This window comes from Apodemus sylvaticus, chromosome 17, assembly GCF_947179515.1.
Source record: "Apodemus sylvaticus chromosome 17, mApoSyl1.1, whole genome shotgun sequence".
NCBI lineage: Eukaryota > Metazoa > Chordata > Mammalia > Rodentia > Muridae > Apodemus > Apodemus sylvaticus.
In genome coordinates this window covers 81,810,504-81,826,249 of record NC_067488.1, presented here as the reverse complement: position 1 = coordinate 81,826,249, position 15,746 = coordinate 81,810,504, and positions in this window count along the sequence as shown.

Here is a 15,746-nt window from a genome sequence, read left to right as displayed (position 1 = left end):
AGTTAAAACGTGTTGTTTAGGAAAAACAAGATAATATCGTACAATGCTGGATTTACTTAAAACTTGGTATTCTGACATATTTTTTCGAGTGAAAACTCTCCTGTGCGTTCCCTTTTGAGGCTACATGCTTAGTCATACACTCAACACCATATCTTTTCGAATTACAGCATGTTGTTTAGGAAAAACAAGATAATTTTGCATGAGGCGTTATTTCTTTTCGTAAAGTTTAAGTATTTCTAATACGTACATATTTGACTTTATTCTGCAACACTGTATTCCGTTATAACATGGAATTCTAACATATTCTTTCAAGAGAAAACTCTCCTGTTCATTTTCTTTTGAGGCTACATGCTTAGACATACACGAAACACCAAATCTTTTCGAGATACAACGTGTTGTTTAGGAAAAAGAAGATAATTTCGCATGATGCAGTATTTCCTTAAAACGTGGTATTCTGACATATTTTTTGAGAGAAAACTCTCCTGTGGGTTATCTTTTGAGGCTGCACGCTTAGTCATACATGCAACACCATATCTTTTCGAGTTACAACGTGTTGTTTAGGAAAAACAAGATAATTTTGCACGACACATTATTTCTTCTCGTAAAGTTTAAGTATTTCTAGTACGTATGTATTTGTCTTTACTCTGCAACACTGTATTTCCTTAAAACGTGGTATTCTTACATATTCTTTCGAGAGAAAACTCTCCTGTGCATTCTCTTTTGAGGCTGAACCCTTACACATACACGCAACACCAAACTTTTAGAGTTACAACGTGTTGTTTAGGAAAAATAAGATTTCCTTAAAACGAGGTATTCTGAAATATTTTTCGAGAGAAAACTCTCCTGTGCATTCTCTTTTGCAGTTACATGCTTAGACATACATGCAACACCAAAGCTTTTCGAGTTACAACGTGTTGTTTAGGAAAAACAAGATAATTTCGCAAGATTCGGGATTTCCTTAAAACGTGGTATTATGACATAATTTTTTGAGAGAAAACTCTCCTGAGCGTTTTCTTTTGAGGCTACAAGCTTAGACATACATGCAACACCAAATCTTTTCGAGTTACAACGTGTTGTTTAGGAAATACAAGATAATTTTGTATGATGCGTTATTTCTTCTCGTAAAGTTTAAGTATTTCTAATAAATACGTATTTGTCCTTACTCTGCAACACTGTATTTCCTTATAACGTGGTATTCTTACATATTCTTTAGAGAGAAAACTCTCCTGTGCATTCTCTTTTGAGGCTACACACTTAGACATACACGCAACACGAAAGCTTTTCGAGTTAAACCATGTTGTTTAGGAAAAACAAGATAATTTCACACGATGCGGGATTTCCTTAAAACGTGGTATTCTGACATAATTTTTCGAGAGAATACTGTCCTCTGGGTTCTCTTTGAGGATACACGTTTAGACATACACGCAACAACAAATCATTTCGAGTTACAATGTTTTGTTTAGGAAATACAAGTTAATTTTGTACGATGCGTTAATTCTTCTCATAAAATTTAAGTATTTCTAATATGTACATATTTGTCTTTACTCTGCAACACTGTATTTCCTTGTAATGTGGTATTCTTACGTATTCTTTCGAGTGAAAACTCTCCTGTGAATTCTCCTTTGATGCTACATGCTTAGACATACACGCAACACCAAAGCTTTTCGAGTTACAACGTGTTGTGTAGGAAAAACAAGATAATTTCGCACAATGCTGGATTTCCTTAAAACGTGGTATTCTGACATATTTTTTCGAGAGTAAACTCTCCTGTGCGTTCTCTTTTGAGGCTACAAGCTTAGACATACACGCAACAACAAGTCGTTTCTAGTTACAACATGGTGTTTAGGAAGTACAAGATTATTTTGCACGATGCGTTATTTCTTCTTGTATATTTTAAGTATTTCTAATATGTACGTATTTGTCTTTACACTGCAACCCTGTATTTCCTTATAACGTGGTATTCTTACATATTCTTTCGAGAGAAAACTCTCCTGTGCATTCTCTTTTGAGGCTGAACCCTTACACATACACGCAACATCAACGTTTTTCTAGTTACAACATGTTGTTTAGGAAAAACAAGATAATTTCGCAGGATGCGGGATTTCCTTAAAACGTGGTATTCTGACATATTTTTTCGAGAGAAAAATCTCCTATGTGTTCTCTTTTCTGCCTACAGGCTTAGACATACACGCAACACGAAATCGTTATGAATACCAACTTGTTTTTTAGGAAATACAAGATAATATTTACGGAGCGTTATTTCTTCTCATAAAGTTTAAGTATTTCTAATATGTACGTATTTGTCTTTACTCTGCAACACTGTTTTTCCTTGTAACGTGGCATTCTGACATGTTCTTTCGAGATAAAACTCTCCTGTGCATTCTCTTCTGAGGCTACACACTTAGGCATACACACAACACCAAAGCTTTTCGAGTTAAAACGTGTTGTTTAGGGAAAAAAAATATAATATCGCACAAAGCTGGATTTCCTTAAAATGTGGTATTCTGACATATTTTTTCGAGAGTAAACTCTCCTGTGCGTTCACTTTTGAGGCTAGACGCTTATTCATACACTCAACACCAAATCATTTCGAGTTAAAACGTGTTGTTTAGGAAAAACAAGATAATTTTGCATGATGCGTTTTCTTCTCGTAAAGTTTAAGTATTTATAATATGTACATATTTGTCTTCACTCTGCAACACTGTATTACGTTATAACATGGAATTCTTACATATTCTTTCCAGAGAAAACTCTCCTCTGCGTTCTCTTTAGAGGCTACATGCTTAGACATACATGCAACACCAACGATTTTCGAGTTACAACGTGTTGTTTAGGAAAAACAAGATAATTTCGCAAGATGCGGTATTTCCATAAAACGTGGTATTCTGACATATTTTTTGAGAGAAAACTTATCTGTGCGTTCTCTTTTGAGGCTGCATCCTTAGTCATACACGCAACACCAAATCTTTTCGAGTTACAACGTGTTGTTTAGGAAATACAAGATAATTTTGCACGATGCGTTATTTCTTCTCGTAAATTTTATGCATTTCTAATACATACGTATTTGTCTTTACTCTGCAACACTATATTTCCTTATAACGTGGTATTCTTACATATTTTTTTCAAGAGAAAACTCTATTGTGCGTTCTCTTTTGTGGCTACAAGCTTAGACATACATGCAACACCAAAGTTTTTCGAGTTCCAACCTGTTGTTTAGTAAAAACAAGATTATTTAGCACGATGCAGGATTTCCTTAAAACGAGGTATTATGACATATTTTTTCGAGAGAAAATTCTCCTGTGGGTTCTCTTTTGAGGCTACACATTTAGACATACACGCAACACCAATTCTGTTCGAGTTACAACGTATTGTTTAGGAAATACAAGATAATTTTGCATGATGCGTTATTTATTCTTGTAAAGTTTAAGTATTTCAATTACGTACATATTTGTCGTTACTCTGCAACACTGTATTACGTTATAACGTGGATTTCTTACATATTCTTTCAAGAGAAAACTCTCCTGTGCATTCTCTTTAGAGACCACATGCTTAGACATTCACGCAACACCAAATCTTTTCGAGTTACAACGTGTTGTTTAGGAAACACAAGATAATTTCTCACCATGCGGGATTTCCTTAAAACATAGTATTCTGACATATTTTTTCAAGAGAAAACTCCCCTGTGCGTTCTCTTTTGAGGCTACACACTTAGACATACTCGTAACACCAAAGCTTTTTGAGTTACAACGTGTTGTTAGGAAAAACAAGATAATTTCCCACGATGCATGATTTCCTTAAAACGGGTATTCTGACATATTTTTTCGAGAGAAAACTCTCCTGTGCGTTCTCCTTTGAGGCTACACGCTTAGACATACACGCAACACCAAATCCTTTCGAGTTACAACGTGTTGTTTAGGAAATACAAGATAATTTTGTACGATGCATTATTTCTTCTCGTAATGTTTAAGTATTTCTAATACGTACATAGTTTTCTTTGCTCTGCAACACTGTATTTCCTTATAACGTGGTATTCTTACATAGTCTTTCGAGAAAAAACTCTCCTGTGCGTTCTCTTTTGAGGCTACACACTTACACATCATACACGTACCACCAAAACTTTTTGAGTTAAAACATGTTGTTTAGGAAAAACAAGATAATTTTCACAATGCGGGATTTCCTTAAAACGTGGTATTCTGACATATTTTTTCGAGAGAAAACTCTCCTGTTCCTTCTCTTTTGAGGCTACATGCTTAGACATACAGGCAAGAACAAGTCCTTTTGAGTTACAATGTGTTGTTTAGGAAATAGAAGATAATTTTGTAAGATGCTTTATTTCTTCTCGTAAAGTTTAAGTATTTCTAATATGTACATATTTGTCTTTACTCTGCAACACTGTATTTCCTTGTAATGAGGTATTCTTACATATTCTTTCGAATGAAAATTCTCCTGTGTGTTCTCTTTTGAGGCTACATGCATAGACATACACGCAACACCAAAGCTTTTCGAGTTACAACGTGTTGTTTTGGAAAAGCAAGATAATTTCGCACGATGCTGGATTTCCTTAAAACGTAGTATTCTGACATATTTTTACGAGAGAAAATTCTCCTGTGCGTTCTATTTTGAGTCTACATGCTTAGACATACACACAACACCAAAGCTTTTCAATTTCCAACAAGTTGTTTAGGAAAAAAAAAAAAGATAATTTCGCACGATGCAGGATTTCCTTAAAACGTTGTATACTGACATAATTTTTCGTGAGAAAACTCTCCTGTGCGTTCTCTTTTGAGGCTACACGCTTAGACATACACGCAACACCAAAGCTTTTCAAGTTACAACATGTTGTTTAGGAAAAACAAGATAATTTCTCACGATGTGCGATTTCCTTATAACAGGGTATTCTGACATGATTTTTCGAGAGAAAACTCTCCTGTGCGTTCTCTTTTGAGGCTAGAAGCTTAGACATACACACAACACCAAATCTTTTCGAGTTACAACGTGTTATTTAGGAAAAAATAGATAATTTTGCACTATGCTTTATTTCTTCTCATGATGTTTATGTATTTCCAATATGTACGTATTTGTATTTAATATGTAACTCTGTATTTCCTTATAACGTTTTATTCTTACATATTCTTTCGATTGAAAACTCTCCTGTGCGTTCTCTATTGAGGCTACACGCTTAGACATACACGCAACACCAAAGCTTTTCATGTTAAAATATGTTGTTAAGGGAAAACACGATAATTTCCCAAGATGCGTGATTTCCTTAAAACGTGGTATTCTGACATATTTTTTCTAGAGAAAACTCTCCTGTGCATTCTCCTTTGAGGCTACACGCTTAGACATACACGCAAAACCAAATCCTTTCGAGTTACAACGTGTTGTTTAGGAAATACAAGATAATTTTGTGCGATGCGTTATTTCTTCTTGTAAAGTTTAAGTATTTCTAATACATACATAGTTGTCTTTACTCTGCAACACTGTATTTCCTTATAACATGGTATTCTTGCATAATCTTTCAAGAGAAAACTCTCCTGTGCGTTCTCTTTTGAGGCTACACACTTAGACATACACGTAACACCAAAGCTTTTCGAGTTAATACATGTTGTTTAGGAAAAACAAGATAATTTCGCACGATGCGTTATTTCTTCTCATAAAGTTTAAGTATTTCTAAAACGTACGTATTTGTCTTTACTCTGCAACACTGTATTTCCTTATAACGTTGTATTCTTACATATTCTTTCGAGAGTAAACTCTACTATGTGTTCCCTTTTGAGTCTCCACGCTAAGACATACACACAACACCATAGCTTTTCAAGTTACAACGTGTTGTTTAAGAAAAACAAGATAATTTCACACGATGTGGGATTTCCTTAAAACGTGCAATTCTGACAAATTTTTTCGAGAGAAAACTCTCCAGTGCGTTCTCTTTTGAGGCTTAAACTTTACGAGAAAAAATAACACATTGTGCAAAATTATCTTGTTTTTCCTAAACAACACGTTGTAACTCGAAAAGATTTGGTGTTGTGTGTATGTCTCAGTGGGTAGCCTCAAAAGAGAAGGCACAGGACAGTTTTCTGTTCGAAAGAATATGTAAGAATACCACATTAAAGAAAATAGAGTGTTACAGCGTAAAGACAAATATGTACGTATTAGAAATACTTAAACTTTATGAGAAAATATAATGCATCGAGCAAAATTATCTTGTTTTTACCTAAACAACCAGTTTTAACTCGAAAAGCTTTGCTGTTGTGTGTATGTCTAAGTGGGAAGCCTCAGAAAAGAATGCACAGGAGAGTTTTCTCTCAAAAGAATACATAAGTATACCTCGTTACAAGGAAATACAGTGTTGCAGAGTAAAGACAAATACGTATGTATTAGAAATACTTAAACTTTACGAGAAGAAATAACGCATCTTAAAAAATTATCTTGCATTTCCTAAACAAAACGTTGTAACTCAAAAAGATCTGGTGTTGCGTGTATGTCTAAGTGTGTAGCCTCAAAAGAGAAGGCACAGGACAGTTTTCTCTCAAAAGAATATGTAAGAATACCACGTTACAAGGAAATAGAGTGTTGCAGAGTAAAGAGAAATATGTACGTATTAGAAATACTTAAACTTTATGAGAAGAAATAAAGTTCCCTAAAAAATTATCTAGTATTTCCCAAACACCAAGTTAAAATTGGAAAAGATTTGCTGTTGCGTGTATGTCTAAGGTTGTAGCCGTAAAAGAGAATGCACAGGAGACTTTTCTCTCGAAAGAATATGTAAGAATACCACGTTATAAGGAAATACAGTGTTGCAGAGTAAAGACAAATACATACATATTAGAAATACTAAAACTTTATGAGAAGAAATAACGCATCGCACAAAATTATCTTGTATTTCCTAAACAACACATTGTAACTCGAAAACATTTGGTGTTGCGTGTATGTCTAAACATGTAGCCTCAAAAGAGAACCCACAGGAGAATGTTCTCTCGAAAAAATATATCAGAATACCACGTTATAAGGAAATCCCGAATCGTGCAAAATTATCTTGTTTTTCCTAAACAACATGTTGTAACTCGAAAAACTTTGGTGTTGCGTTTTTGTCTACGCATGCAGCCTCAAAAGATAATGTACAGGAGAGTTTTCTCTTGAAAGAATATGCAAGAATGCCACGTTATATGGAAATACAGTGTTGCAGAGTAACGAAAAATACGTACATATTGGAAATACTTAAACTTTATGGGAAGAAATAACGCATCGTGCAAAATTATCTTGTTTTTCCTAAACAACACGTTGTAACTCGAAAAGATTTGGTGTTGCATGTATGGCTAAACGTGTAGCTTCAAAAGAGAAAGCACAGGAAAATTTTCTCTCGAAAAAATATGTCACAATACCATGTTTTAAGGAAATCCGGTATCGTGCTAAATTATCTTGTTTTTCCTAAACAACACGTTGTACCTCGAATAGCTTTGGTTTTGCATGTATGTCTAAGCGTGAAGACTCAAAAGAGTATGCACAGCAGAGTTTTCTCTCGAAGGAATATGTAAGAATACCACATTATAAGGAAATACAGTATTGCAGAGTAAAGACAAATACGTACGTATTAGAAATACTTAACTTTACTCGAAGAAATAAAGCATCGTACAAAATAATCTTGTATTTCCTAAATAACACATTGTAACTCGAAAAGCTTTGGTGTTGCGTGTATGTCTAAGGGTGCAGCTTCAAAAGAGAACGCACAGGAGAGTTTTCTCTCGAAAGAATATGTAAGAATACCACGTTATAAGGAAATACAGAGTTGCAGAGTAAAGAAAAATACGTACATATTGGAAATACGTAAACTTTAAGAGAAGAAATAACGCATCGTGCAAAATTATCTTGTTTTTCTTAAACAACAAGTTGTAACTTGAAAAGCTTTGGTGTTGCGTGTATGTCTAAGGGTGCAGCCTCAAAAAAGAACGCATAGGAGAGTTTTCTCTCGAAAGAATATGTAAGAATACCATGTTATAAGAATATTCAGTGTTGCAGAGTAAAGAAAAATAGTACGTGTTGGAAATACTTAAACTTTATGAGAAGAAATAACGCATCGTGCAAAATTATCTTGTTTTTCCTAAACAACACGTTGTAACTCGAAAAGATTTGGTGTTGCATGTATGGCTAGACGTGTAACCTCAAAAGAGAACGCACAGGAGAATTTTCTCTCGAAAAAATATGTCACAATACCATGTTTTAAGGAAATCCGGTATCATGTGAAATTATCTTGTTTTTTCTAAACAACACGTTGTAACTCGAATAGCTTTGGTTTTGCATGTATGTCTAAGCGTGAAGACTCAAAAGAGAACGCACAGGAGAGTTTTCTCTCGAAAGAATATGTAAGAATACCACGTTATAAGAAAATACAGTATTGCAGAATAAAGACAAATACGTACGTATTAGAAATACTTAAACTTTACTCGAAGAAATAAAGCATCGTAAAAAATTATCTTGTATTTCCTAAATAACACATTGTAACTCGAAAAGCTTTGGTGTTGCGTGTATGTCTAAGTGTGTAGCCTCAAAAGAGAAGGCACAGGACAGTTTTCTCTTGAAAGAATATGTAAGAATACCACGTTAAAGGAAATAGAGTGTTGCCGAGTAAAGACAAATACATACTTATTAGAATTACTTAAACTTTACGAGAAAAAAATAAAGCATTGTGCAAAATTATCTTGTTTTTCCTAAACAACACGTTGTAACTCGAAAAGATTTGGTGTTGCGTGTATGTCTCAGTGGGTAGCCTCAAAAGAGAAGGCACAGGACAGTTTTCTGTTCGAAAGAATATGTAAGAATACCACATTAAAGGAAATAGAGTGTTGCAGAGTAAAGACAAATACGTATGTATTAGAAATACTTAAACTTTATGAGAAAATATAACGCATCGAGCAAAATTATCTTGTTTTTACCTAAACGACAAGTTTTAACTCGAAAAGCTTTGGTGTTGCGTGTATGTCTAAGTGTGAAGCCTCAGAAGAGAATGCACAGGAGAGTTTTCTCTCAAAAGAATACGTAAGTATACCTCGTTACAAGGAAATACAGTGTTGCAGAGTAAAGACAAATACGTACGTATTAGAAATACTTAAACTTTATGAGAAGAAATAACGCATCGTAAAAAATTATCTTGCATTTCCTAAACAACACGTTGTAACTCGAAAAGATTTGGTGTTGTGTGTTTGTCTAAGTGTGTAGCCTCAAAAGAGAAGGCACAGGACAGTTTTCTCTCGAAAGAATATGTAAGAATACCACGTTACAAGGAAATAGAGTGTTGCAAAGTAAAGAGAAATACGTACATATTAGAAATACTTAAACTTTATGAGAAGAAATAACGCTCCCTTAAAAATTATGTAGTATTTCCCAAACAACAAGTTGAAAGTGGAAAAGATTTGCTGCTGCGTTTATGTCTAAGTTTGTAGCCATAAAAGAGAATGCACAGGAGACTTTTCTCTCAAAAGAATATGTAAGAATACCACGTTATAAGGAAATACAGTGTTGCAGAGTAAAGACAAATACATACATATTAGAAATACTAAAACTTTATGAGAAGAAATAACGCATCGCACAAAATTATCTTGTATTTCCTAAACAACACATTGTAACTCAAAAACATTTGGTGTTGCGTGTATGTCTAAACATGTAGCCTCAAAAGAGAACCCACAGGAGAATGTTCTCTCGAAAAAATATATCAGAATACCACGTTGTAAGGAAATCCCGAATCATGCAAAATTATCTTGTTTTTCCTAAACAACATGTTGTAACTCAAAAAACTTTGGTGTTGCGTTTTTGTCTACGCATGCAGCCTCAAATGAGAATGTACAGGAGAGTTTTCTCTCGAATGAATATGTAAGAATACCACATTATAAATAAATAAAGTGTTGCAGAGCAAAGACAAATACGTATGTATTGGAAAAACATAAAATTTACGAGAAGAAATAATGCATCGTACAAAATTATTTTGTATTTCCTAAACATCAGGTTGTAACTTGAAATGATTTGATGTTGTGTGTATGTCTAAGTGTGTAGCCTCAAAAGAGAATGCACAAGAGATTTTCTCTCAAAAAAATATGCCAGAATAACACGTTATAAGGAAATCCCACATCATGTGAAATTATCTTGTTTTTCCTATACAACACGTTGTAACTTGAAAAGATTTGTTGTTGCTTGTATGTCTAAGCGTGTAGCCTCAAAAGAGTACGCACAGGAGAGTTTTCTCCCGAAAGATTATGTAAGAATCCCACGTTATAAGGAAATACAGTGTTGCAAAATAAAGACAAATAAGTACATATTAGAAATACTTAAACTTTATGAGAAGAAATAATGCATCGTATAAAATTATCTAGTATTTCCTAAACAACACGTTGTAACTCGAAAAGATTTTGTGTTGTGTGTATGTGTAAATGGGTAGCCTTAAAAGAGAACCCACAGTAGAATTTTCTCTCGAAAAAAATATGTCAGAATACCACGTTTTAAGGAAATCCTGCATCGTGCGAAATTATCTTGTTTTTCCTAAACAACACGTTGTAACTCGAAAAGCTTTGGTGTTGCGTGTATGTCTAAGCATGTAGCCTCAAAAGTGAACACACAGGAGAGTTTACTCTCGAAAAAATATGTCAGAATACCACGTTTTAAGAAAATCCCGTACCATGCAATATCTTGTTTTTCCTAAACAACACATTGTAACTCGAAAAGCTTTGGTGTTGTGTTTTTGTCTAAGCATGAAGCCTCAAAAGAGAACGCACAGGAGAGATTTCTCTCGAAAGAATATGTAAGAATATCACACCATAAAGAAATAAAGTGTTGCAGAGTAAAGACAAGTACGTACGTATTGTAAATTCTTAATCTTTAAGAGAAGAAATAACGCATCGTACAAAATTATCTTGTACTTCTTAAACAACACGTTGTAACTCGAAAAGATTTGGTGTTGCATGTATGTCTAAGCGTGTAGCCTCAAAAGAGAACGCACAGTAGAGTTTTCACTCGAAAAAGATATGTCATAATACCTCGTTTTAAGGAAATCCCGCATCATGCGAAATTATCTCGTTTTTCTTAAACAACACGTTGTAACTCGAAAAGTTTTGGTGTTCCGCATATGTCTAAGGTAGTAGCCTCAAAGGAGAACGCACAGGAGAGTTTTCTCTTGAAAGAATATGTAAGAATACCATGTTATAAGGAAATACAGTGTTGCAGAGTAAAGACAAATATGTACATATTAGAAATACTTAAACTTTACGAAAAGAAATAATGCATCTTGCAAAATTATCTTGTATATCCTAAACAACACATTGTAACTCGAAAAGATTTGGTGTTGCGTGTATGGCTAAAAGTGTAGCCTCAAAAGAGAACCCACAGGAGAATTTACTCTCGAAAAAATATGTCAGAATACCATGTTTTAAGGAAATCCAGCATCGTTCATAATTATCTTGTTTTTCCTAAACAACACGTTGTAACTAGAAAAGCTTTGGTATTCCGTGTATGTCTAAGCGTGTAGCCTCAAAAGAGAATGCACAGGAGCGTTTTCTCTCAAAGGATATGTTAGAATACCACATTATAAGGAAATACAATGTTGCAGAGTAAAGACAAATACGTACGTATTAGAAACACTTAAACTTTACGAGAAGAAATAAGCATCATGCAAAATTATCTTATTTTTTCTAAACAACATGTTATAACTCGACAAGTTTTGGTGTTGCGTGTATGTCTAAGCGTGTAGTCTCACAAGAGGACACACAGGAGAGTTTTCTCCCGAAAGAATAAGTAAGAATACCACGTTATAAGGAAATACAGTGTTGCAGAGCAAAGACAAATATGTACGTATTAGAAATACTTAAACTTTACGAGAAGAAATAAAGCATCATGCACAATTATCTTGTTTTTTCCTAAACAACACGTTATAACTCGAAAAGATTTTTTGTTGAGTGTATGTCTAAGTGTGTAGCCTCAAAAGAGAACGCACAGGAGAGTTTACTGTCGAAAAAATATGTCAGAATAGCAAGTTTTAAGGAAAACCAGCATTGTGCGAAATTATCTTGTTTTTTCTAAACAACACGTTTTAGCTCGAAAAGCTTTAGTATTGCGTGTATGTCTAAGCATGTAGCCTCAAAAGAGAACGCACACGAGAGTTTTCTTTGAAAGAATATATAAGAATACCACGTTATGAGGAAATGCATTGTTGCAGGGTAAAGACAAATACGTATGTATTAGAAATGCTTAAACTTTACGAGAAGAAATAACGCATCATGCAAGATTATCTTGTTTTGAATAAACAACACGTAGTAACTCGAAAAGATTTTGTGTTGAGTGTATGACTAAGCGTGTAGCCTCAACAGAGAACGCACAGGAGAGTTTTCTCTCAAAAAAATATGTCAGAATACCACGTTTTAAGGAAATCCTGCATCTTGCGAAATTATCTTGTTTTTCCTACACAACATGGTGTAACTCGAAAAGCTTTGATGTTGCATGTATGTCTAAGCATGTAGCCTCAAAAGAGAATGCGCAGGAGAATTTTCACTCGAAAAAATATGTGTAAGAATATCACATTCAAACGATATACAGTGTTGCAGAATAAAGACAAACACATACATATTAGAAATACTTAAACTTTATTAGAAGAAATAACGCATCATACAAAATTATCTTGTATTTCCTAAACAACACGTTGTAACACGAAAAGATTTGTTTCTGTGTGTATGTCTAAATGTGTATACTCAAAGAGAACCCATAGGAGAATACCACGTTTTAAGGAAATCCAGGATCGTGCGATATTATCTTTTTTTTTCCTAAACAACATGTTTTAACTCGAAATGCTTTGGTGTTGTGTGTATGCCTAAGTGTGTAGCTCAAAAGAGAAAGCACAGGAGAGTTTTCTCTCGAAAAATTATGTCATAATACCACATTTTAAGGAAATCCTGCATCGTGCGAACTTATCTTGTTTTTCCTAAACAACACGTAACTTGAAAAGCTTTGGTGTTGCGTGTATGTCTAAGCATGTAGCCTCAAAATAGAACGCACAGGAGAGTTTTCTCTTCAAAGAATATGATAGAATTCCACGTTATAACGGAATACAGTGTTGCAGAGTAAAGACAAATATGTACCTATTAGATATACTTACACTTTACAAGAAGAAATAACGCATCGCAAAAAATTATCTTTTATTTCGTAAAGAACACGTTGTAACTCGAAAAGATATGGTGTTGCGTGTATGTCTAAATGTGTAGCCTCAAAAGAGAACCCACAGGAGAATTTTCTCTCGAAAAAATATGTCAGAATACCACATTTTAAGGAACTACCGCATCATACGAAATTATCTTGTTTTTCATAAACAGAACGTTGTAACTCGAAAAGCTTTGGTATTGCGTGTGTGTCTAAGCATGTAGCCTCAAAAGAGAACACACAGGAGAGTTTTCTCTCGAATGAATATGTAAGAATACCACGTTATAAGGATACAGTGTTGCAGAGTAAAGACAAATACGTACATATTCGAAATATTTAAACTTTACTAGAAGAAATAACACATCGTACAGAATTATCTTTATTTCCTAAACAGCTAGTTGATATTCCTAAAGATTTGCTGTTGCATGTATGTATAAGCATGTAGCTGGAAAAGGGAACGCACAGGAGAGTTTTCTCTCGAAAAAATATGTCAGAATACCACGTTTTAAGGAAATCCAGAATCGTGCGAAAATATCTTGTTTTTCCTACACAACACGTTGTAACTCGAAAAGCTTTGGTGTTGCGTGTATGTCTAAGCATGTAGCCTCAAAAGAGAATGCACAGGAGAGATTTCACTCGACAGAATATATAAGAATACCACATTACAAGGAAATACAGTGTTGCAGAGTAAAGACAAATACTTACATTTTGAAATACTTAAACTTTACTAGAAAAAACAACTCATTGTGCAAAATTATCTTGTATTTCCTAAACAACAGGTTGTAACTCGAAAAGATTTGGTGTTGCGTGTATGTCTAAGCTTGTAGCCTCAACAGAAAATGTACAGGAGAGATTTCTCTGGAAAAAATATGTCAGAATACCACGTTTTAAGGAAATCGCGCATCGTGAGAAATTATCTTGTTTTTCCTAAAAACACGTAGTAACTCGAAATACTTTGGTATTACGTGTATGTCTAAGCGTGTAGCCTCAAAAGAGAACGCAGAGGAGAGTTTTCTCTCGAAAGAATATGTAAGAATACAGCGTTTAAGGAAATACAGTGTTGCAGAATAAAGACAACTATGTGTGTACTAGAAATACTTAAACTTTACTCGAAGAAATAACGCATCGTAAAAAATTATCTTGTATTTCCTAAACAACACGTTGTAACGCGCAAAGATTTGGTTTTCCGTGTATGTCTAAGTGTGTAGCCTCAAAAGAGAATGCACAGGAGAATTTTCTCTCGTAAAAATATGTCAGAATACCACGTTTTAAGAATACCTCATTACAAGGAAATACAGTGTTGCAGAGTAAAGTCAAATATATAAATATTAGAAATACTTTAACTTTATGAGAAGAAATAACGCAGCATACAAATTATCTTGTATTTCCTAAACAACACGTTGTAACTCGAAAAGATTTGCTGTTGCGTGTATGACTAAGCGTGTAGCCTCAAAAGAGAACGCACAGGAGAGTTTTCTCTCGAAAAAATATGTCAGAATACCACGTTTTAAGGAAATCCAGCATTGTGCGAAATTATCTTGTTTTTCCTAAACAACACGTTTTAACTCAAAAAGCTTTGGTGTTGCGTGAATGTGTAAGTGTGTAGCCTCAGAAGGGAATGCACAGGAGAGTTTTCTCTCGAAAAATATGTCAGAATACCACGTTACAAGGAAATACAGTGTTGCAGAGTAAAGGCAAATACATATGTATTAGAAATACTTAAACTTTAGGAGAAGAAATAACGCTCCTTAAAAAATTATCTTGTATTTCCTAAACAACAAGTTGAAATTCGAAAAGATTTGGTGTTGCGTGTATGTCTAAGCTTGTGGCCTCAAAAGAGAATGCACAGGAGAATTTTCTCTTGAAAAAATATGTCAGAATACCACGTTTTAAGGAAATCCCGCATCTTGCGAAATTATCTTGTTTTTCCTTAACAACACGCTGTAACTCGAAAAGATATTGTGTTGCATGTATGACTAAGCGTGCAGCCTCAGAAGAGAATGCACAGGAGAGTTTTCTCTCAAAAAAATATGTCACAATACCACGTTTTAAGGAAATCCCACATCGTGAGAAATTATCTTGTTTTTCCTAAACAACATGTTTTAACTCGAAAAGCTTTGGTGTTGCGTGTATGTCTAAGTTTGTAGCCTCAAAAGAGAATGCACAGGAGAGTTTTCTCTCGAAAGAATATGTAAGAATACCACGTTATAAGGAAATACAGTGTTGCAAAGTAAGGAAAATACGTACGTATTAAAAATACTTAAACTTTAGGAGAAGAAATAACGCATCATGCGAAATTATCTTGTTTTTCCTAAACAAAACGTTGTAACTCGCAAAGCTTTGGTGTTGCGTGTATGTCTAAGCATGTAGCCCTAAAACAGAACACACAGGAGAGTTTTCTCTCAAAAAAATATGTCAGAATACCACGTTATAAGAAAATCCTGCATCGTGAGAAATTATCTTGTTTTTCCTAAACAACATGTTGTAACTCAAAAAACTTTGGTGTTGCGTGTATGTCTAAGTGTGTAGCCTCAAAAGAGAACGCACAAGAGAGTTTTCCCTCGAATCAATATGTC